This window comes from Felis catus, chromosome D1 (assembly GCF_018350175.1).
Source record: "Felis catus isolate Fca126 chromosome D1, F.catus_Fca126_mat1.0, whole genome shotgun sequence".
NCBI lineage: Eukaryota > Metazoa > Chordata > Mammalia > Carnivora > Felidae > Felis > Felis catus.
The window spans coordinates 6,517,363-6,540,362 of record NC_058377.1 but is presented as its reverse complement, the minus strand read 5'-3'; the positions used below and the strand labels follow the sequence as shown (position 1 = coordinate 6,540,362).

The 23,000-nt window shown below is 41.6% G+C and overlaps 1 protein-coding gene across 3 annotated transcripts in view; it reads left to right on the top strand.

Moving 5' to 3' along the window:
• SLC35F2 (solute carrier family 35 member F2) overlaps nucleotides 1–23,000 on the top strand; it is a 137,782-nt gene that overhangs the window by 8,509 nt on the left and 106,273 nt on the right. For 2 of the 3 annotated variants that reach the window (XM_023238903.2, XM_045038016.1), the window contains exons 2-3: nucleotides 3,320–3,560; nucleotides 14,778–14,830. The gene's annotated coding sequence lies outside the window, so the exon portion shown is untranslated. Of the gene's footprint in view, nucleotides 1–3,319; nucleotides 3,561–6,627; nucleotides 6,671–14,777; nucleotides 14,831–23,000 lie in introns of all 3 variants that reach the window. The other variant, XM_045038017.1, reaches the window with a different exon arrangement.

Genomic DNA, 23,000 nt, shown 5'->3' with positions numbered 1-23,000 from the left:
TGAGACAGAGACAGAGCATGAATGGGAGAGGGTCAAAGAGGGAGGGAGACACAGAATCGGAAGCAGGCTCCAGGCTCTGAGTTGTCAGCACAGAGCCCGATGCGGGGCTCGACCATGAGATCATGACCTGAGCCGAAGTCGGACGCTTAACCGACTGAGCCACCCAGGCGCCCCATGGGTAGGTGCTCTTAATGAGGTGATGCATGTGGCAGTGCACTACTTGGGTACAGAACCTGGATGGGCAGCAGAGAGATTGAGGTATGAGATTTGTGAGTTAGGAAGTAAGCAGAACCGTTTCTGGTGATGATATTTATGATGAGACTCTGGAGAGTAGGTACCTCAGGTGGTATAGATGAAAACTGTCCATAAAGAGGAGGCAGTCAAGAAAGTGAGAGGCCGGTGAGTTTGATGGCTTCATATAAATGCCCCTTGGTGTAGGCCAACGACATCACGTCAGAGTTTAAGTTAGCAATAACAGGATTGTCGGAAGCTGAGGTCCACTTCTCTTCTGGTTCGGTCTTTCCTAGGGATAGATCTTAGTATGAGCTCGGGGAATAGCCCATTCAGTCATTCTTCCAGAAATATTATTTGTCTGACTTTGGATAAGTATTGTGAGTTCAAGGTCATTCTTAATGCCAGGTACCTGGAGTGTAGTTCAAGGTAGAGTCATAAATATTAATAGTGATCTGGGCTGGGGATAGGATTGATAGCTTCTTTTGAGGGCAGAAAAGTCTGGAAGGGCGTGGAGTTAGGTCAATACTTTTGGGTATGGCCTAGATTCTCCTCAGGGAGCAGTTTGGAATTCATTCTAGCACAAAGATGCAAGGGTCTTTAGGACCCCAAAGTTCAATATAAGGAAGCATGACTTTAGGGTCTTAACCTGGAAAATTTTTACATCAGATGAAACTACACGTCTGTCTCAACCATTCACAATGCAAATACATGTCAGCAACTCAATGAGTTGTAAAAGTTTATAATTGACAAGCAAGTTAAACATTGGTATCTGTCTTTCACGGGTAAGAATTTATTGTTAAAACAGTTGGCTTTTTAGAAGCATTTCTTGTCTGAAAACAGAGAGCAGAGTAGTTATAATAGAAACATTTAAAAGTGATTCACATTTAAGATGGTTAGTTTTTTGTTTGTTTTGTCTTATGGCTAGGGACTTGTAATCTACTAGCCGAAGAGCAGTATCATAAGGTACAAATTAAAAAACAGAGGGGCTGGAACATAGTTTATCTTTATTCCAGTGGAAATTGCTATCTGTTTTATCAAAAGGCCATTTCTACCAGTGAACAGGTTATTCACAAATGAAGAAATATAAATGGCCATTAAGCACTGAAAAAAATGCCCAACTTCACTAGTAATCAAAGAGATGAAAATTAAATCAATGATATGCAGTTTTTACCTATCAAATTGACAGTTTTGCTGAGGGTGACTAACCTGATGATCGATCACTTTAGTTTTCCCTTACCTCACTTTTCCCATCACTGGAAATTAAATGACTCAAACGTTAGGGTATAAATCATCACAGTGAATTTCAAGATCATTAAAGAAAGCAATGTTGTTGGAATCTCTAAACTGAAAATGTAGAAGCAAATTTTCCTCTAATTCCAGACCTAAAGCATTTAGAAAATTTTCTCTACACAAATGCTCAGAAATCAATATTATTGAGGCAGAGCAAAAAGAAAGAATTGGCTCTCTTCCAATTCTAAACCTTCTCAGATGCCATTTTTTCTCATTGGAAGTCCACCAAAGAGTGTTTGGGACCTATTCACCTGATCAGAGCCAAATGCTTGGGCTCTTCTTATTCCTTAAGAAAGGATGTAGCTTTTACTACATTTTCTGTCAGGCAGCATTTCATTAGAATAGGCAGCCTGAAATGTAGCCTGCATTCTTCAGTTATGCTTCCACGGAGTTGCTGCAAAAGAGTGCCCATTTATTTTTGTTAAATACACAGAGACCTAGTGAATGTTGTGTGTGTGTTTTTAAGATTTTATTTTTAAGTAATCTCTACACCCAGTGTAGGGCTCGAACTTACAACCCTGAGATCAAGAGTCACACACTCCACTGACTGAGCCAGCTAGGTGCCCTGAGACCTAATGTGGTGTAAGAGTCATTGTTATGATCCTCCCTTAGTTAAATATATTGAACAGAATTTCCTTAGCATCCTAAAGATCTCAAGAAGAAAAAGAAAAAAGGTTTTTCATTTCCTAAACCACCGTCTACGGTTCTCTTCAGATGATGGTGTCTGGCCAGTAGTTCTTTGACAGCTTGGACGGTCATGCTTTCAGCCTTGTTTTCCAAGGCTTTCAGGGGGGGGTCAATAGGGACTAAATATTATGTGGCCACCTGCTACCTGTGCCCCCAACCACACCCTGCCATACACACGTGCATGCTTTTCTTCTTCATCTCCATCCATGACCACGAGCATTGGGCTCTGCTCTTCAAATACACTTCCCACCACCTCCACACATGCCATCGTTAGAGCTGGAAGAGACCTGGAAGGTTATCCAGTCTAGTGAAAGCCCATCGTCTTAAGTTTAATTTTTGTCAGAGTGTAACAATATATAGTGGCAGTTTCAGCTAAATCCCCTATGCAACAGAGAACAGCTTCCAAAGCATCTTCAGGCCAAGGTGCAAAAATTTCAAAAGACCCCCCCCCAAAAAAAAAACCTCCTATAGCCCTATGTGGAGAGTGTAAAGTCACGGGTTGTGGGTGATGAGACATGAGTTTTGCAGAGAGCTGGTGATGTGCTGTGAGCTTCTCCTCCCCTCCCCAAGGATGCCTGCCTCACCTCCAGTCCAGGGAAAGAGCCTCAACAGGACCACTCACAGAGTTCAATATGTGCTCCCAGCAGTTGGGGAATGTGTGTGTGTGTGTGTGTGTGTGTGTGTGTGTGTGTGTGTGTTTAATTAATGCTTATTCATTTTTGAGAGACGGAGACAGAGTGTGAGTGAGGGAGGAGCAGAGAGAGAGGGAGACACAGAATCCAAAGCAGGATCCAGGCTGTGAGCTGTCAGCACAGAGCCCGATGTGGGGCTCAACTCACAAGCCATGAGTCTATGACCTGAGCCCAAGTCAGAAGCTTAACCGACTAAGCCACCCAGGCACCCCAGTTGGCGAGTGTGTTTTAACTACACCTGAGAAATCTAAAGAGGGAGGGGCTGGAGGATCAAAGCAGAGGTCGCGATGTGTTGGAACTAACCTGCACTTCTCTACTTTGTTGGGGGGAAGGATGAGTAAGTGTCTTCTGTGGACCACAAGGAATCGTGCCTGTGAGAAGCCAGCGTGGAAATGTCCCCGTGTTCCCTGCTGCAGGTGCACCACTGGATGCCTGCGGACTGCGGAAGGGGCAGCCAGCACCGGTCAGAAGACAGAGGCTTGCACCCACGTCAAGGGACCCGCAGCCGAAAACTTTCTAGTGATGAGGGATTTGTGAAGACTGCACGAAGGCTGCCAAGCTGCCCAGGATTAAAAAAAAACAAAACAAAACCTGGTTTAAAATCTTCTCTGAGACCGGAGAGCATAACGGCCCCATCGCCACCACAGTGCCCGTTAGGTATGAATTCTGCTTTCCTTTCCTTTCTTTTCCATGTCCTCTGACCCTGGAACGGCCAAACCCCAGGGTTGGCAACATGAGGGAGGGGAAGCACTAGGTGGGGTGGAGAGCGGTCGCTGCCTTCCTCCTTCTCCCCAAGAGCAGGCTTCTGGCTGCAACAGGCCAGAGTTGGGGGTCAGGGATTGGAGACTATCCTCGAATTGACTGTGTGTTGTGTGGTCTGAAGAGAATAAGCGGACATTTTATTATCTAAGGACGCCCCGAAACTAACTGGTGTGACTTTTTACCTGGAGCTGGGAGACAAAGGGTGCCCCAGAGTGGCTGTAAGGGACCCAAGGGAGCAAAAAATCACCCGGGCCTCTCAGCCCTTGTGTTGTGCAGCACCCTGTGCTGTGGCCTTCGCTACGCATCCCACCAAAGCCTACAGAAGGCACGCTTCACCGCACACAGGTGCTAATTCAAGTAACACGCTACTGGGTGTCATGGTCTATCAACATCTCACCTTCTAACTGTCACAGCTCCCCACTCCTTCCCGAAAATCCAGGCCACACAATCCCAGATTCCTATCCTTGAATATTTATTGCGTACAGTCCTTTCAGGTACAGATAGATAACAAAAACCAGCCGAGCTGTTTTAAGTAGAAAAGTATTTAGTGCAGGAATTCAGTGGTGGAAACTGCGGACAGGGCTGGAGGGCCGGGCTGTAGGTGGGGACGCCAGCGACGACTCCTAGAATAGCACTGGCTCCTGGAGCTGCCATGTCTGCTGTAATCAAGATGCTGGGGGAGGGAGGAGGAATCAGCGATTGACTCCAGGACCATCCCCTCCCAGCTTGGATACAGGGACCAGGGTGGCTGCCGCTAATCTGCTGGCTCCAGAGCCATTTTACACTCGATATATCCACAGCAGCAAAAAAAAGGTGCCATACGTGTTTATATATTTTAAAAGTTATAAACTTTTAAGTTTATTTATTTTTGAGAGAGACTGAGTGTGAGCGGGGGAGGGGCAGAGAGGGGGAGACCGTGAATCCGAAGCAGGCTCCAGGCTCCGAGCTGTCAGCACAGAGCCGGACTCGGGGCTCGAACTCACAAACTGTGAGATCATGACCCGAGCCGAAGTCGGACGCTCAACCGACCGAGCCACCCAGGCGCCCCAGAGGCCATGCGTGTTACATACTCAGTGTCTCCTTGACTCAGTCCTGAATTCACGTGTCTGAACATGCATGTGATTGATGAAACTGAAGTCTTCCAGAGACATGGGTGAATGTGATTTTAGCTTTCCATCCGCTACACAACCAGAGAGGCACATGAGATTAGGATACTCAGTGAGCCAATCCACTGCACCTGCTCCACCACGGCTCTTTCTCACTTGATACACGTTTTGACTTGGTGGATTACATGCGCCAGCAGCTTCCCAAAAAAGGATGCATAGCCAGGAATTTTTTGAGAAATTTCACGTCTCAAGTGTCTTTATCTTCCTATTTACCTAACAGTTTGCCCTAGTGTTTAATGGTTGGAAATCATTTTCCATTAGAATTTTGAAGACATTTTGGTATTTTCTCCTGGGCTCCAGGGTTGTGGTTAAGAAGTCCATTGCGATCTTGACTCCTACATGTTTGTGTGGAAACGACTGGCTTTTTCCCCCTCTGATCCACTTTTCAGATCCTTTCTTTATGTGTGGTTTTATAAAATGTTACAGTGATGTGACTTTCTCTTTTGCTGTGGATTCCTTCATATGGATACTCTTGCTTTTCCATAACAGGATATTTTTGGTATTTGTTTCCAATTCGAGAATTTCCTTTTCTTCATTCCTTGGTTTCACTTCTTAGTAGATTTCCTCAACTTTATCTTTCAATCTTTCTGATGAATTTAAAATTTTTCCTACCAGCCTTTAATTTCCAAAAAGTTTTTGTGGTTGTTGATGCTTTCTGATTATTTTCTTCTTATAGCATACTGTTCTTGTTTTGTAGATTCATCATTGTATTATCTCTCTGGTGATATTATTATCTTGAAAGCTTTATTTCAGTCCCAGCTTGGTCTTTCTTTCTCTGACTTCATTTTATTCTGTTTAGTGGCTTGTTTTGGCTTCTGACTTCCCACACTAGGGTTCAGCTTCCTTAATTCTGCTAAGTCAGCTACCAATTGTTCCACTATTTTCATCTTCGGAAATTTGGTTGACACTCTTATCTGCTGACTGCTGTCGACTTTCCTTCTCTTTTGTCCTTGTGGGTTTACGTCTTCCTTTTTTATTTTGTTTTGTTTTTAGTTCATCTGTTTACTATATCACTCCCTGGGGTTTTGGAAAGGAACAAATATAAACATACACGTTCAATACACTATATTTTAAAATGACTTTCATTTAGGGGCGCCTGGGTGGCTCAGTCGGTTAAGCGGCCGACTTCAGCTCAGGTCACAATCTCGCGGTCCATGAGTTCGAGCCCCGCATCGGGCTCTGTGCTGACAGCTCAGAGCCTGGAGCCTGTTTCAGATTCTGTGTCTCCCTCTCTCTCTGACCATCCCCCGTTCATGCTCTGTCTCTCTCTGTCTCAAAAATAAATAAACGTTAAAAAAAAAATTTTAAAATGACTTTCATTTGATGTGTGAGGCATGAAGATCCAGGGGAGTGAGGTGCTGTGCCGAAGGTCCAAACACTAGTTTGTTCCAAAGCTAAGCTAGTCCTTAGTTCTTCTGATTTAAATTTAAGGTTATTACCTATTTCTGTTCTACCATTCCTTCCCTCCTCTCACTCGCACTTGCAACTCTCTGATACTCTTCCTGTATTATTCATTCATTCATTCATTCATTTATTCATTCATGTCCTTCCCCAACCCATCTTCCATACTGTCTATATGCAATTGCTAGAATCTTGCCCAGCACAGATTAAACACTCAATATTTAATTATTCAATTAATAATGACAAGGTGGGTGGCCCATACCGTAGATTTCCTCTCACTTAGGATTATGCTTTTAAGGAAGACAAACTCTTCTCCAGGTGATGGTTGATGAGAGGATTTCAGACATGTTGACTTGGGGTTTGGGAAGATAATATCTAACCTTCTCTCTTAAAAGGCAGAAGACAGGGTGATTGGCAGCATGGAATTTGAAGACAGAGGTAGGTTTCAGTCTTGAGTTCAAATTCTACTACTACCTCACTTAAAACATGCATAGCCTCTTCCTCCTTTTCAAAAGTCTCAGCACATAAGTAAATCTGAGTTTTAAATCCCCAGATCATTGTATTCTTTTAATTTCTTCTCCCCCCCCCCCACCCACTCGCCATAATTGTTCTCCTCTTTTGGAGTTCTATGGTATCTGTTTTTGAAGAAAGAGGAATTTCTTCCTTTGTTTGCATAGGTAAGTGCTAACCATATTTTATAGAACTTGTGTGAGTCTACTCCCCACCCCCAGGCTAGAAAAATCATTTTTTATTGTCTTTTCCTAAATCTTCAGAGTATGCTCACTATCGTGCTTAACAATGCTTTGGTTTTTTATTAATACTAGACATACATTCTGACCTTTAGTGCTTTTGGCTGAAGATCACAGGAAGATAGTATAGCAAGTAATTACATTTTACTTCTAGCCCTTATTTCTAATTGGTCCATTACTTCTTGGTAACTTAATAAAGCTAAGAATACAAATCCTTTCAGATTACTGAAGAACTCTTTTGTAGGTCATATAGAAATTATTATTGTGTTAAGGCTTTATTCTGGGAAATACCAGACTATGGCAGAGCTCCCAACAGGTTTCCCAAAAGGTTACATAGACTAAGAATCTGTCTCATTGGATTGCTTTTGCCTTCCAAGTATTTGAATATGTATAATCTTTCCTAAAACAATGAAGTGATATACTTTCCTTCTGCTATTGCAACTTGGATACACATGGAGGCAGTACAGTCTAATGGACAGATCCAAAGTTGACCGACCTGCTTTCCCATCCGGGATCTGTTGTTGACCAGTAGTAGGATTATGCTCACTGGTGTGTGTTATTAAACCCATACCTTTATATTTCCATACATAAAAGGTTGCTTTCTGAATTAACAAAAGAATATTGTATATTTGGAAGGGCTACATCAGTTTGATATCAGTGGGTAGTAACAAATCACTTCCGAGTGACAGACACAAATTTTTACCGTATATTCTCTATGCATCTCCATCTGGATGTCTTAGAGGCATTCCGAACACAAAAGTCCAACGTAAAATTCATTATTTCATTATTTCCCATGTCAGACTTGCTCCTCTCCCTAGAGTCTTCAAGAGGAAAAAAAAAAAAATCTTTTGTGCCTTGCAGCAGTCAGAAGCCGGAAGTTAGCCTCGAGTCCCCCTTCCCCTTTACACGGAAGTCCTATCAGCACTCAACTTTGTAGACTCTACTTTCTAAATATGTTCACGCTCTGTTCCCTCCTTTCCATCCCTAGTTTAGGCTCCCTATTAGCTTTGCCTGGACTATTACACTTACCTCCTTACTAGCATTTCTGCCCTGTCCTATCCATCACACACATTAATGTCTCAACAGTCAGGACATTCCTAAGCTTCCTGGTGTCACAAGGCTTCAGGAGGCATCGAGCTCTTGAAGGCATGCTCCTGCTGACCTTTCTGACCTTGCCTTTTACCACATCTTCATGTGCCCTCGGTGAGCCAGTCACACCTTGTGTTTGTAATTCTTCTTCCTTTTGCCTGCCACGTTCTGTTTCTTTGTCTACCAAACCTCTACTTTTTACGAAGCTGCCTTATTCATCTCAATGAAACTATTCCTGATCTCATTACCCTCTCAGTGCTGTCTCTTGCCTCTTGCATCAAGAACCTCCTCCGTTCTACCTTCCATGGAAACCACTATTGAACCCTCTCTGGAGACTTGATGTATCTGTTTAAGGGCCCAGACTGTGGAATCAGCAAATCTGGGTTTGAATGTATTATCTATTAACTGTGTGACTTTGAGCAATTTGTATAACCTCTCTCGACCTCGGTTTCTTGTTCTATAAAGTGGGGATAATAAAAACATGGTAAGCACATAATGATAATAATAATAAGCATTATTATTATTGCTTCATTTTACTTTATTTTAATTGGTGATTTATATGTCTGGTTTCCTGCATTGCCCACAAGCATCTGAAGTCAGAATGTCCTTAACTAATTATTAAGCAACATTAACTAAGCACTTCTTATGTGCATACATCCACTTACATATTTGTAGACAAACACTCCATCAGCCTTCATCTTGCATAAGTGAGCAATATGCATTTAATTTGAAAACATTCTAACATTTATCCCTCTTGATCTGTCACAATTTCTCTTGGCATAATTCATGAAAAAGAGTTTTGGTTGGTATCATTCTTGCTTTTTCATTATTCTTTAGTGAAATTTCTGTATCTTATTATTTGCCTGAGTAATATTGAGAGATAAACTTCCAAAATAATAATCATTGTCATCACTCCTGTTACATATGTCTGTTTCTTGCACTGACATCCATTAAATGTTTTGGCTTCCACAAAAGGTGGCCCTCTAAGTGAGGGCATTTGCTAGGTTGGTTCTGTTTTTTTCTACCTGCATTCTCTTCCTCAGGATATTTAGTTTCATTTCCTTGTCCAGCTGCCACTGCTAGGCCAGAGTTCCAGATCTCTTGTTCTAACAGTATTTTCCATTTTTTAAAAAATTTTATTTACTTTTGAGTAGCTTGTGATCAGTCTTTTATTTTTTACTTTTTTGATGTTTATTTTCATTTATTTAAAAATTTTTTTAATGTTTATTTATTTTTGAGACAGAGAGAGACAGAGCATGAGCAGCGGAGGGGCAGAGAGAGAGGGAGACACAGAATCGGAAGCAGGCTCTAGGCTCCGAGCTGTCATCACAGAGCACTATGTGGGGCTCGAACCCATGAACTATGAGATCATGACCTGAGCTGAAGTCAGTCGCTCAAACGACTGAGCCACTCAGGCACCCCTCTAGCAGTCTTCTCCATGTATTTTAAACAGGCCCAGACATGACCCCCTGAAAACATAGCTATTCCTTGAAGCTTGAAAATCAAGCCCGTTCTCTTCTTCCTTTCTTAGTCTGGTCTTTTGTCTCTTCTTGCTAAGCAATCACCAACTTCTCTGGGTTCTAAGGACGCCTCCTTTGTTCTGGTTCCTTCTTCTTTATTCCTATTACTGCAATTCATGATCCCCTGGACCCTGCTACAGAATCCACGCTGCCGTAATGACCTGCTAATGGCTCTCCCTGCATTCAACCCTTTATTTCTAATGTGTTCTACAGGAGCAGCCTTCTTAGTACTGGACTGCTCAAAAAGCCTCTTACGGACTGTCTATACAGTGGAACTGAAACTGCTTGACCTCAGTTCAAGGCCCTTTCTGGTTGAACCCCAACCTACATTTCTTTCCTTGTCTTCTGTTTCGTATCATGAAGTCCCCTCTTTCAGCCAGGCGGTTTGCTCGTTCTTCCATGCTGAGACGCAATACTCTACTTTTTACCTTGATTCCAAATGCTCTCTTACTCACCACCTATCCTAGGTCCTAGGCATAATTTAAAGCCCAGGAAAAAAAAGGTGTTTGTTTTTTTGAAGTTGTTTCTGATTGAGCCTGGTGCTGTCTAATCTAATTTTGAATCCCTTTAGAATTTATGGCATTTGACATATAGTTCTTTACTTTGTCAATTTTTATTGTACATGCTTTCTTTCCCCGGTATGTTGCTAATTTCTTGATGCCAAGGACACATATACATATTAAGATATATATTAATGTTTTGAGCCCAAGGACCATATACATTAAACCCAAAACGGGGACCTATAGTCTATGAAAATACGACAGTACTTGTGGGAAGACAGTACTGTGATTTGAATTTAGAGCACGTGTGACTTGTGGAAAATCCACCCAAATTTCAAATTTTATCAGTTTCTTTTGTTAATGCATTTAAGTTTCTTTTCCAACAAATGCGTTTTTCAGGACGGTACAGGCACTCTTATTTGGCATATATGAGTTGAAAGTTTAACTCTTCTTTGTTTTATTTTATCTGATTTAATGGGGGAAACAAGTAAATCAAAGCATGAAAATCAAATATATCAAACCTCAGAATATTCTTAGGTGATTTATTTTGACAAGTGTTTAAATTATTTAGCAATTCTGAATTCATTTGATTTTAATTATTTATAACAGAACATTAGTAAATGTTTTGAAGAGTGTTTTGTAAAAGTAGGCAGCATCTCAGTAAATATCACAATAACCCTGCCATTTAATTTTTGCTGACAAGTGGGTTGGGCCTATGAGGATAATTTTAAGAGACATTAGGGGACACTGTTTCTGCAACTAATACAGGATGGCACTATACTTACCCTTTCAATTCTTTGTGCTGCTATATAGTTTTTCAATACTTTTCAAAAACTGTCAGCAGTTCAATAAGACTTTTAGTTCATTCTTGAGCTTAAAATATCATTTTTATGTGCTCAATGGTATATGCCCAAATTTCTCAAGTGCTTACCTACTTACTTTTTAACAGCAGCACTTTTCAATGATGTTCCATTACATCCTAAATGTCCCAACCTCTTCTCTTTCTACTTCTGCTTGGAAATTTTTCAAAAGCACATCAGTATTTGAACAATAATGCAATAATCTACAGTGTAGATTTTATGTGGAATAACTCCATGTAATGGACCTATTCATTTTGCCCCTTAATTATTTTCCTTTGACGTTTTCAATAAAATCACTTAGAATGAGATTAGTGTAAAGAGGGCATCCCCCAAATCTGTTGGCTCTGAAAGCAAGACCAGGAAGAATCAGTGCATTAATTATGTAACTCCTGCAGTGGGTACCACCCACAGGAGTATCCACTTTAAGACTTGTATTGCTAATAAACACTGAGTTTAGTGTTTATAATCCCAGTGCTCGTAAATTACCCAGAAACTTACAACCTTCCGCACTATCCAAGATAGAGAGACATTGTATGTCACAGATATAAATATTCCACTTACTAGTGAGATGGAATCATATCTTTGTAAATATTTCAGAAAGCATCTCTGATAAGTACATTAAAAGAATTGACAGTAGCTAGGCTGTTACAAGATGTCTGTGGTCAAGATTTGAGAGGTAGAGGTGAGGCAGAAGCCATCTGTCTGTTTCTTCTGCTGTTCAGCATGGGTAGTGATGACGTGGGGTTCTTTCTGCAACAACAGTCCAGTGTCCAGGCGCTCACTATTGGCAAATAGAGGGTCACTATACTCATTGGGATGATTGATCTTGACCATCCAGGAGAAATAGGTCTCCTGCTATACAAGGGGACAAAGAGTTTTTCTGGAATCTTGGGAACCTTTTGGTTTGCCTCTTACGTGCCAAGCCAGAAAAGTTCATGGAAAACTAGCTTCCCAATGCAGGCAGGACTCCTCGGGAAATAAACAACAATAAATAAATGTGTCCTTTAGTGTTTCTGTTTTCCTGCTCAGGGCTTTCTCTGACATCAGGAAGGTTTGCTCAAGCCATGCATGGGGTTCCCTACATGGAGAGGAGTTAGTGCCCAGGGGCAACTCTCTGCCATCAGGGATTGGAGGTGGATAGATTCCCACCTCCGTCCTTGAGAGGGGACAACTCGGAGTTGCATTGAATCTGTTCCTCACGGAAGTCCCAGTGGGTTCGGCAGCCGTTGCCCACGTGATAACCGGCCCCACAACCAGTTCTGCTCTCTTTCCCCTTTCCTATCGCATCCCAATCTTCACCCTTCCTCTGGGAGGTCACCTCCCAAACAAACAGGTGCATCAAGCCCTCGTCTTGGGCTAATATGCATATACTTGAACCAATTTCCCTTATGTTTTTCCTCTTCCTTTTCCCTTGTATTTGTATGGGTGTGTTGGTGGTTAACTTGATAGTTTAGTCCACCTGTTATAGAACATGGTTCTCTGGACTGAATGAGAAGAGGAGCGAACACTACCCAGAGGTGGAGGCAATGATTCTTTGGAATTTGCATTTACCCTTCTTGTGAGAGACCGTGCATGTCTGAAGGTAACTACATCGCATGAGGCAGGAACAGGGTGTTTTGCTCTCGCCATTGTTTAGAACTTTAAATATGGAGGTGCCTGGGTGGCTCAGTCGGTTGAGCATCCTCAGCTCAGGTGATGATCTTGCGGTTCGTGGGTTCAAGCCCCATGTAGGAATCTGTGCTGACAGCTCAGAGCCTGGAGCCCGCTTTGGATTATGTCTCCCTCTCTGCCCCTCCCCTGCTCATTGTCTCTCTCTCTCAAAAATAAACAAACATTAAAAATTAAAAAATTTTTAAAAAAAGTTTAAGTATGGGTACAAATGTCCATAAAGGTTGAGTAGCCAAAGGTTTGAATTATGGGGGACATAATTCATAATTTAGCCTCCATTCCCAAGTCTCCCTACTCTGCCTTCCTATACTGCAGAGTCTGAAAAGTTACCAACTGTTGGGATACTTTCCACGAATTAGATACATTTGTTATGAATTAAAGGTGGAAGTGAGGTCAAGGCCATCTGCCTGTCACTTCCAGTATTTTCTACCAGCTCCTAGAGTCACAGGGGTGTTTTTTTCTCAGTGTCCAATTTCTAGCTGTGCAGATAGCAGGAGGCCAGGCGTGGGGTGTCTGATAGGCACGCAAGAGCTCACAAGGACCATGTGCAGCACCAGTGACTTCCTGACCCTTGGTATGTTCTAGAGGCAGCCAGTGTTTCCACTTCCCTGGCTGTAGCCAAGGTGTGGCTCCTCTGCTGGGCTAGTTCTGTGTTCTTCCTAGAAGTCACCCCTGGACATCAGGCTTCTCCAGGCATTCCAAACATTTTTTGTAAGCACCTGATTCCAATTCCCTGATTTATATCCTTTTATGTTTATAAGGCATTGTTTTTTTTTTTTAATGTTTATTTATTTTTAAGAGAGAGACAGAGCTCAAGCCAGGGAGGGGCAGAGAGAAAGAGAGACCCAGAATCTGAAGCAGGCTCCAGGCTCTGAGCTATCTGCCCAGAATCCAATATGGGGCTCGAACCCACAAACCATGGGATCATGACCTGAGCAGATGTCGGATGCTCAACTGACAGAGCCACCCAGGTGCCCCTTGGGGGGAATCTGTTCTAGACTCTCTCTTGCTTCTGGTGGTTTCCAGCAATCCTGGAGCTCCTTGTTCTGCAGCTGTTACTCTGATCTCGCCTTCCTCATCACACGGCCTTCTGCATCTATATCCCTCTGTCTCTGTGTCCACATTGCCCTCATAAGGGATGTTGGTCATTGAGTTAGGACCCAGCCTAATTCTGTATGACTTCAACCTACTTATCACATCTTCAAAGATCCCATTTCCAGTAAGGTCACATTCACAGGTACAGGAATTAGGACTTCCATATACCTTTTTGGGAAACACAATTCAAACCTTAACACCAAAAGTAACCACTATTCTGATTCCTATCGTAATGGATTAGTTTTGGGCAGCTGGATGGCTCAGTCCATGAAGCATCCAACTCTTCATTTTAGCTCAGGTCATGATCTCACAGGTCGTGAGTGGAGCCCTGCGTTGGTGCAGAGCCTGCTTGGGATTCTCTCTCTCCCTCTTGCTCTGCCCACTCCCTCACTCATGCTCTCTCTCTCTCTCTCTCTCTCTCTCAAAATAAATAAGTAAACATAATAGATTAGTTTTACCTTCTTGAGCTTCTTGAAACTCATATAAATGGAAGCACAGAGTAGTTCTGACTTTTTTCACTCAATATATGTTTGTAGAGTCACCATCCCATGTTTCACATATCAGTACTTGGTGTTTTTCCCAACACTTATAGTATTCCATTGTGGAAATTTATCTGTCCTCCTGCCGATAAGCATTCAGGTACTTTTGAGTTTGGGGCTCACTAAAACCTGATTTTGCCCACAGAACTCTTCTGACACCAAGTGTGCAGATTTTTCACACCAACAACCAATTCTCCCACCCTCTGGGTGCCAACTGGGTGTCCTACAACTCAACTCAATTCTGTAACTAAGTACCTGGCATTATTACTACAGACCCCACAGGTTAAAGGCTCAGCCTTACACGACTGCCTCTACTTGAGATGCCAGTTGCAAACCTGGGCCCCCCGTGCTTCTGACCAACCAGCTAGCAAGTCAGAGGGCTCCCCTGACCTCCTTCTCAGGTTTGATAATTTGCTTAAAGGACTCACAGAGCTCAGGAAAATAGGTTACTTAGTTATTTATTTATTTATTTATTTATTTATTTATTTATTTATATTGTTACCTACTTATCTACTTATTTTACAGGATAAGACTCAGGAACAGTCCAAAGGAGGAGATGCATAGACAAGATGTGGGGGGTAAGTAGGTAAAAGAGCCTCCATGCTCTCTGTGGGAACACTACCCTCCAGCACTTCCTGTGTTCATCAACCCAGAGCTCTCTGAACCTTATCGGTTAATGTTTTTATGGAGGTTCCATTGTGGAGGTGCAGTTGATTAAATCACCGGTGGTTCACAATGAACTGAATTCTAGCTCAGAGAGAGAGAGAATCCTCTCTCCTTCCTGGAGGTCAGGGGGTGGAGCTAAAAGTCCCACCGTCCTAATCACATGGCTGGTTTTTTCGGTGACCAGACCCCAATCTCGAAGACTCATCACATTGGCATAAACTCAGATATGGTTCAAAGGGGCTTATTATGCATAACAGAAGATGCTTCTCTTACCCCTCTCCCTCAGGAAATCCCAAGGGTTTTAGGAGCTCTATGCCAGGAGCAGGGACCAAATATGTATTTCTTATTATGCCACAACATCACGGGGGTAATAGTGATAAAGATGAACATTCTTGTATATCTCGTTTATGCAAATACGTATTTTCTTTTTGGTATACACCCAGAGCGGGATTGCAGGGTCTTGGGGAAGCATATGTGCAGCCTTAGCAGGTCTACAGTTTAATGAAGTGATTGTATTTTTTACGTTCCCACCAGAAGTCTATAACAGGAACAGAAATTCTGCATCCTCATCAATATTTGGTATTGTCATTTTAAAAAATTAGCCCTTCTTTTTTTTTAAATGTTTACTTCCTTTTGAGATAGAATCAGAGCGTGAGTAGGGGAGGGGCAGAGAGAAAGACACAGAATCTCAAGCAGGCTCCAGACTCTGAGCTGTTAGCACAGAGCCCAATGTGGGGCTCAAACTCGTGAACCGTGAGATCGTGACCTGAGCCAAAGTCTGACACTTAATTGACCGAGCCACCCAGGTGCCCCCCAAAAGTAGCCCTTCTGTTATGTAGTGGAATGTTATTGCATTTCCTTGGTGACCATTTGGATATCCTATCTTGTGAAGTGCATGTAAATATATTTTGCCTATTTTTTACTTAGGTCGTCTTTTTCTTCATTTGTAGTTACGTATTGTGGGTATGAGTTCTTTGTCAGATATATGGATCGTAAATATCTTCTCCAAGTCTGTTGCTAGTTTGTGTATTTTCTTCTTCTTCTTAAGATGTCTTCATGGTTCAAAATTTTATGTTATAGATTAAGTAGATGCAGAGTTCCATTTCAGGCAGTTTTGTCACTTAGATACTCTGAATGACCCTATAAACTAAACAGATAAAACATAAAGAATATAAACTCGTTTAAAATCCATTGCAGGACTGGTAGTTTTGAGGGAGACGCAGAGATCCTGGGAACTAGGAATATGCTAAAGTCCATTTTTGCCTGGAAGGTTCCTGCTAAACCCTGAAGATTTAAGTATAAATATTAAAGTTCAAGGCATGCTTAAGGTGTGGGGCCTAGTAATAAACCTTCTCAATGAAGCTGGAGGCTCAGAGAACTATACTTGAAGTATAAGGGTAAATGAAAAATAAACTCCATTCTGCAGAAGAGATCAGATAAGACTGTTCTGTTCTGAAGTTGAGAAAATATTCTTTGAACAAGCTGGCCCTTATGAGTTATGTGGTTCTAACTCATGCTGTGTGTTTTAAAAAATTCCCTCCAGCATAGGATATAATTAACATAGTCCCAGGGGTGCCTGGGGGGCTCATTTAGTTAAGTGTCCAACTGGAACTTGGCTCACGGTTGTGAGCTCGAGCCCTGAGTTGGGCCTCTCCTGACAACGTGGAGCCTGCTTGGGATTCTCTCTCTCTCCACTCCCTCCTCTCTGCCCCTCGTCTGCTCACACACACTGTCTCTCTCTCTCTCAAAATAAATACATAAACATTAAAAAAATAAAGTAGTCCCAATTTGGGGGGTACCTGGGTGGCTCAGTTGGTTAAGTGTCCGACTCTTGATCTCAGCTCAGGTCTTGAACTCAGGGTCGTGAGTTCAGGTCTAGCACTGGGCTCTGCACTGAGCCTGGAGCCTACTTAAAAACAAACAAACAAATAAAGTGGTCCCAGTGTGGTAGCTCCCCCAGATAGAATTAACTCATCTTTGAGAGAAGTCAGCTCCAATCTAGATGTCAACATATTCGTAGGTAATATTTCAAAGAAAAGAACAGTTCAGGGGTGCCTGGGTAGCTCAGTCAGTTGAGCATCCGACTTTGGCTCAGGTCATGATCTCATGGTTCATGAGTTCGAGCCCCAAGTTGGGGTCTGTGCTGACAGCTCAAAGCCTGGAGCCTGCTTAAGATTCTGTGTCTCCCTCTCTTTCTGCCCCTTCTCCACTCACACTCTGTCTGCTGTCTCTATCTCTCAAAAATAAATAAACATCAAAAAAACTTAAAAAAAAGAGAACAGTTCAAGAGAAATAATGCCTCCTCAGTGAGAAAAGAGAATTAATGAACAGCATAAATAGGCCTATAAAATTTTCAGCTTTTGGAATTTTTAACACAGAATATAAAATAACTTTGTTTAAAGAAATAAAAGTGAAAAAAAATAAAAGTAAAGCTTAAAAATATGAATACAAAACAAGTAGATTTGCAAAATAACCTCTAGAAATAACTGAAAAGAAAATCTCAAAATTGGTTTCATCACCATTAGACACAATTAAAAAAAGAATTAACATTTTTGAAGGTAGACTTGAAATCATTATCCAGAACAAATTCCGAGAGAAAAATAATGGAAAATATGAAAGGAACTGAGGAATGTGGAGGAGAGAATAAGGGTGTCTGATCTATGTCTAAAAGGAGTCCCTGAAGAAGATAATAGACCAGGGAAAGGGCAATATGAATCTAATGGCTGAATATTTCCCTAATTATTAAAAGATATCTTAAAGTCTGGGAAGCCCAACAAAGCCAAACAAATCCCAAGCAACATATCAACATTGAGACACATCTTAGTGAAATATACAACCCCAAAAAAGAGAAGGCAGTGAAAAGTCACAGAGAAAGAGTCAGGTCACCTAAAAAGAAAAGGTAATTGGATAGTTGGTTGACTTTCAGTTGCAACAGCGTAAACAGGAAAAATACATTCAAAGTGGCAAGATAAGGTATTAGTCAATCTAAAGTTCTATACCCTCAAAACCAATTTAAAAGCAAAGAAGGTACAATTAAGATATTTTTACACAATCAAAAAAGACAGACTTTACCATCAAAAGGCACTATCTAGGGGCACCCCAGTGCCTCATTTGGTTAAGTGTCTGACTTCAGCTCAGGTCATGACCTCGCGGTTTGTGAGTTCCAGCCCCGCATTGGGCTCTGCACTGACAGTGCAGAGCCTGCTTTGGAGTCTGTCTCCCCCTCTGTCTACCCCTCTCCCATTTGCACACACACACACACACACACACACACTCAAAATAAATAAATACAAGAAAAATAAGTCACCCTCTAAAAGAAGTTCTTGATGGAAGATTTGGGTACATAATTTTTGGGTCTCAGTGCAGAGCCCTGAAAATGCAGGGCCCCTTGTTAAAAAATTATTAAGAATTCAAAATGGCATCAGCAGAGTATTAAGTCAAGCATGGGGCCCTTCAGAGCAGGGACCAGTATGGGACTTCACAGGCCACACACCCATTAATCTGGTCCTAAGTATGTCTAAACAATCAATGACTGTATAAAACATGAATAAACTTATCTACCTTGTAGGGAAGAAAAAGCAAGTTAGAATTAAATTACTAGACAATAGCATATAAGTTGGAGAAATTATTGAAGTATTCTAAGATTCTTGTATTGTTTAGAAACAGGATTAACACTGATAATTTCAAACTTTGTTAAGTTGGCACATTAGAATAGCTAGGGCAACCAGAAAAGAATAGACATAGTTCTATAATTTACAAAAGGAGGCAAGAAAGAGGGGAAAAAAGTACCATTGGGTGAGACAAGTTGAAAACACATAGTAATTTGGTATAAATAAATCTGAATATTCCATTAATCATTCCTTGTGTAAATATATTAAACTCTGATGAAAAGACAAAGATGATCAGATTGAAAAACAAAACGAAATCCAGCTATATGCTATTTCAAGAGATGTATACAAATCATTGTTATACGGGCATATTATTGAAAGACAAAGTGGGAAAACAAAATACCCTAGGACAACACTAACTGAAAGGAAGTTGGAAAAGCCATATTAGTAGCAGGAAAAATTGACTTTAACACAAAAAGTTATGTTTACTACAGATAACTAGTGTTCTTTCATAATGATAAAACCTTTGATTCACTAGAGATATATAACAATTTAATGCTACTACATGCCTATTAACAACAATTGAAAACATATGAATCAAATATTGACAAATCTGCAAGGAGAAACTGACAAAGCCCCCATTCAAGAGGGATCATTTAACTCATTGGTTCTCAAACTTTAGTATGCCTCAGAACCTGTGGAAGTCTTGTTAAAGCAGATTGCTGGGCCCATCTCCGGGGCTTCTGATTCAATAGGTTGGGCATAGAATCTGAGAATTTCCACCTCTAATAAGTTCTCACATGCTGCTGCTGTTTCTGGTTTGGGAACCATATTTTGAGAATCACTGGTTTAGCAAATTTAGCAAGTTTCAATGATTGATATATCAAACCGACAAAAAATTAGCAGGAGACGGAATATTTGAAGAGCACCATCATTAAGCTTGATCCAACAGACAGGTTAGAACATTAGAGAATATACATTTTAAACACACAGGAAACAGGGGTGCCTGGGTGCCTCAGTCGGTTGGGTGTCTGATTTTGGCTCAGGTCATGATCTCACACTCCGTGAGTTTGAGCCCCGCGTCGGGCTCTGTGCTGACAACTCAGAGCCTGGAGCCTGCTTCAGATTCTGTGTCTCCCCTCTCTCTGCCCCTCCCCTGCTCATGCTCTGTCTCTCTCTCTCTCAAAGATAAAAAAAATAAAACATTAAACACACATGAAACATTAATGAAAATTGACTATTTACTAGGTCTCAAAGTTAGTTTTGGCAAATTTCAAAGTATTGGTTTCATATAGGGTACGTTATCATGCAATTAAGTTTGAAATAAATTGCAGGAAAAGAACCGAAATGTCTTATGCTTGGAAATGATGGGATGTCTTAAACTCATAGTCAAAGAAGAAATCATAATGGAAATTGGAAAATCCGAGTGAATGATAGCAAAACTATCATCAAGTTGTGAGATGCAGCTCAAAATTAATGCACTTTAGCATACAATTTAAGGAGTTAGGGAAAATGAAGGAAAACCCCACATAATGTAGAAGGAAGGAAATGATATAGATTGAAACAAAAATTAGTGAAGTAGAAATCAAACGAAATAGGTAGTGAGAGGGGCACTGAGATTAATACATTAAAATTTGTGGAAGATGAGGGTGCTTGGGTGGCCCAGTCAATCTCACAGTTTGTGAGTTTGAGCCCCGAGTCGGGCTCTGTGCTGACAGCTCGGAGCCTGGAGCCTGCTTCAGATTCTGTATCTCCCTCTCTCTCTGCCTCTCCCCTCTTCCCATTCTGTCTCTCTTTCTCAAAGTAAATAAACATTAAAATTTTTTTTAAATAAATAAGGTTTGGGGAAGATGTATATGACAAAATAAAAAGAAATCTTTTTGGAGAAACTTACTTGAATGCCTTATGGGTTAGCCTCATTTGTTGAGCTCTACCCTGATTATTGAGGCACTTGGGGCTGTTCCTACTAGAAGAGCAGGGCATTCTTTGGGGCATTCTTTAATTAGTAATTAAATAAACAAGCCTATTTCAGATACTTTCTGGATTAGTTTGCTAGGGCTGCCATAACAAAGTACCACACACTAGGGGGCATAAACAACAGAAATGCGTTTTCTTAGTTTTAGAGGCCAGCAGTCCAGGATCAAGACATCAGCAGGTTTGGTTTCTTAGGCATCTCTACTTGGCTTGTAGATGGCCGTCTTCTCCCTGTATCCTCACATGGTCTTCCCTCTGTAACTGTCTGTGTCCTAATCTCCTCTTCTTTAAGGACACCAGTCGTACTGGATTAGCCTATCCTAATGACATCATTTTGTTTAATTTCGTTTTGAATGATCTGACCTCCAAATACTGTCATGTCCTGGGGTGTAGGGAGTTAGGACTTTAGCATATGCATTTTGGTGGGAGACAATTCAGCCCAAACACCCTGCCCTCTGGCATTCCTTCTCACATGCAATATATATTTACCCTAGCTTCAGAAGTCTTAACCCTTTCCAGCCTGAATTTTGAGTCTACAATCTCATCTAAATTTCATCTTACTCAAGAATGGGTGAGATTCAGGGTATGGCTCACCCTGAGGCAAAATTCCTCTTCAGCCGTGAATCTGTGCGATGAGATAAATTATCTACTTCCCAAATACAGTGGTGGGACAGGCATAGGACAGACATCCCCCTTCCAAAAGGGAGAAATCAGAAATAAGAAAGGGGTCACTGGTCCCAAGTAAGTCAGAACACTAGCATGGCAAATCCATCCGATTTTAAGCCTCGAGAATACTGCTCTTTGACTTGAGGCTCTGTCATTGGTTCCAACCAGGGTGGTCTTGCCTTCTGGTTTACCAGGGTGGTGGCCCTGCACCCTTGGTTCTGCTTGGCAGGATACATTGGAGAACACAATTTAGTCATAAACATTTCTATGATAAAAAAAAAAAAAAAAAAGTACCCCAGGGCGCCTGGTGGCTCAGTCCGTTAAGTGTCCAACTCTTGGTTTCAACTCAGGTCATGATCTCACAGTTTCGTGGGATGGAGCCCTGCATCAGGTTCTGCACTGACAGCTTGGAGCCTGTTTGGGATTCTCTCTCACTCCCTCTCTTTGCCCCTCCCTCACTCGTGCTGTCTCTGACTCTCTCACAATAAATAAATAAACTTTAAAAAAATGTACCCGTTAAATTTGATAAGAGACTGGGAGACAGTGGATTAATTTACCTCAGGGAATTCTTCTCTAAATAGGTCACACTGGACCTGACACCACGCTGAGATTATGGTCTAATAATCCAGAGGCAGATTATTCTAGGCGGAGGAAACGAGACCAATTTGGAGTTAGAGGAATAGAAAGCACAGTCTGGTGCAAGTTGAAGACGTGTGCAGGTGCATTGTGAACCAGAGCACGGAACCTAAATTTTATTCTGAATAAAACAGGCAGCAGTGAAGGCTTGTAAGCAGGACAGTGACCTAATTTCATAGGCATTTTGAGTAACGATTGTACCGAGACAAGAACAGAATACGTAAAATGATAGAGGAGTCTAGCGCCGTGGTCTAGGCTGGAGATTTTGCTAGTCCATCCTACGGTGGTGGAGACAGAGAAGAGTGAGTGGGTTCAAGATGTTTTTTGGAAGTGGAAGTAAAAGATTTGCTCTTGGATTGCATGGGGAGGATGAGAGAAAAGGAGGAATCAAGTATGACCCCTCAATTCCTCAGCTTGAGAACTGATACATTGAGGTGCTAAATACTGGGATTGGAGTGAATGGCAAAGAAAACAGGAAACGGGGAAAGAAGGGTTTTGTCTGGGCCGTGTTCTAGATGTCTTTAAGCTTTCCTAGTGGCAATCTCAAGTACATAGTCGTATGTATGAATTGCACCTCGGGGGAATCCCACACTGGAGATAAAGAGTTTGGGAGTCATAGCCTATGGGTCGTATTTGAAACCATGGAACTAGACAGTAAGAAATAGCGAGGGGTAATTACAAACTTTCAGTTTCTCCAGATGATTTTCCCTTTCTTTTTTTGATTTTGTTGCTGTTGTTCAACTCCACGTCTGTTTCCTTTTCGTTAATCCTTAACTCCTTATTTCAGAGGTTGGGTGATCTCAGGAAAAAGGCAGTAGCACCTGGAAGAGGTGAAGGGAAGAGAAATCTTTTGGTACGGAGTAGAAAAGAGGGCATGACGTAGGGGCTGGCTGACACTTAGAAATAATCCTGAAAAGATGCTCCTATTTCAAAGCCTCCTCTCCTTGCCTAGATGATGAAGTCCTCTGTTGTGTACAGATCTTCTGTATTGAATTTTAGACAATTTGAGGGCAAGACCAAGTGCCATTTATTATTACATTTCCCTTGCCTCCTACCTGGCTCCCTGATTATAGCGGATGTTCTAAAAATGTTTGTGGAGGGAAAGAAGGAAACACGAAAGAAAAGGTAAAAGTTTTCATGTCTCGAATAATGCTGATCATATTGAGAACTGTGGTGTGCACATAATTTGCATTCAACC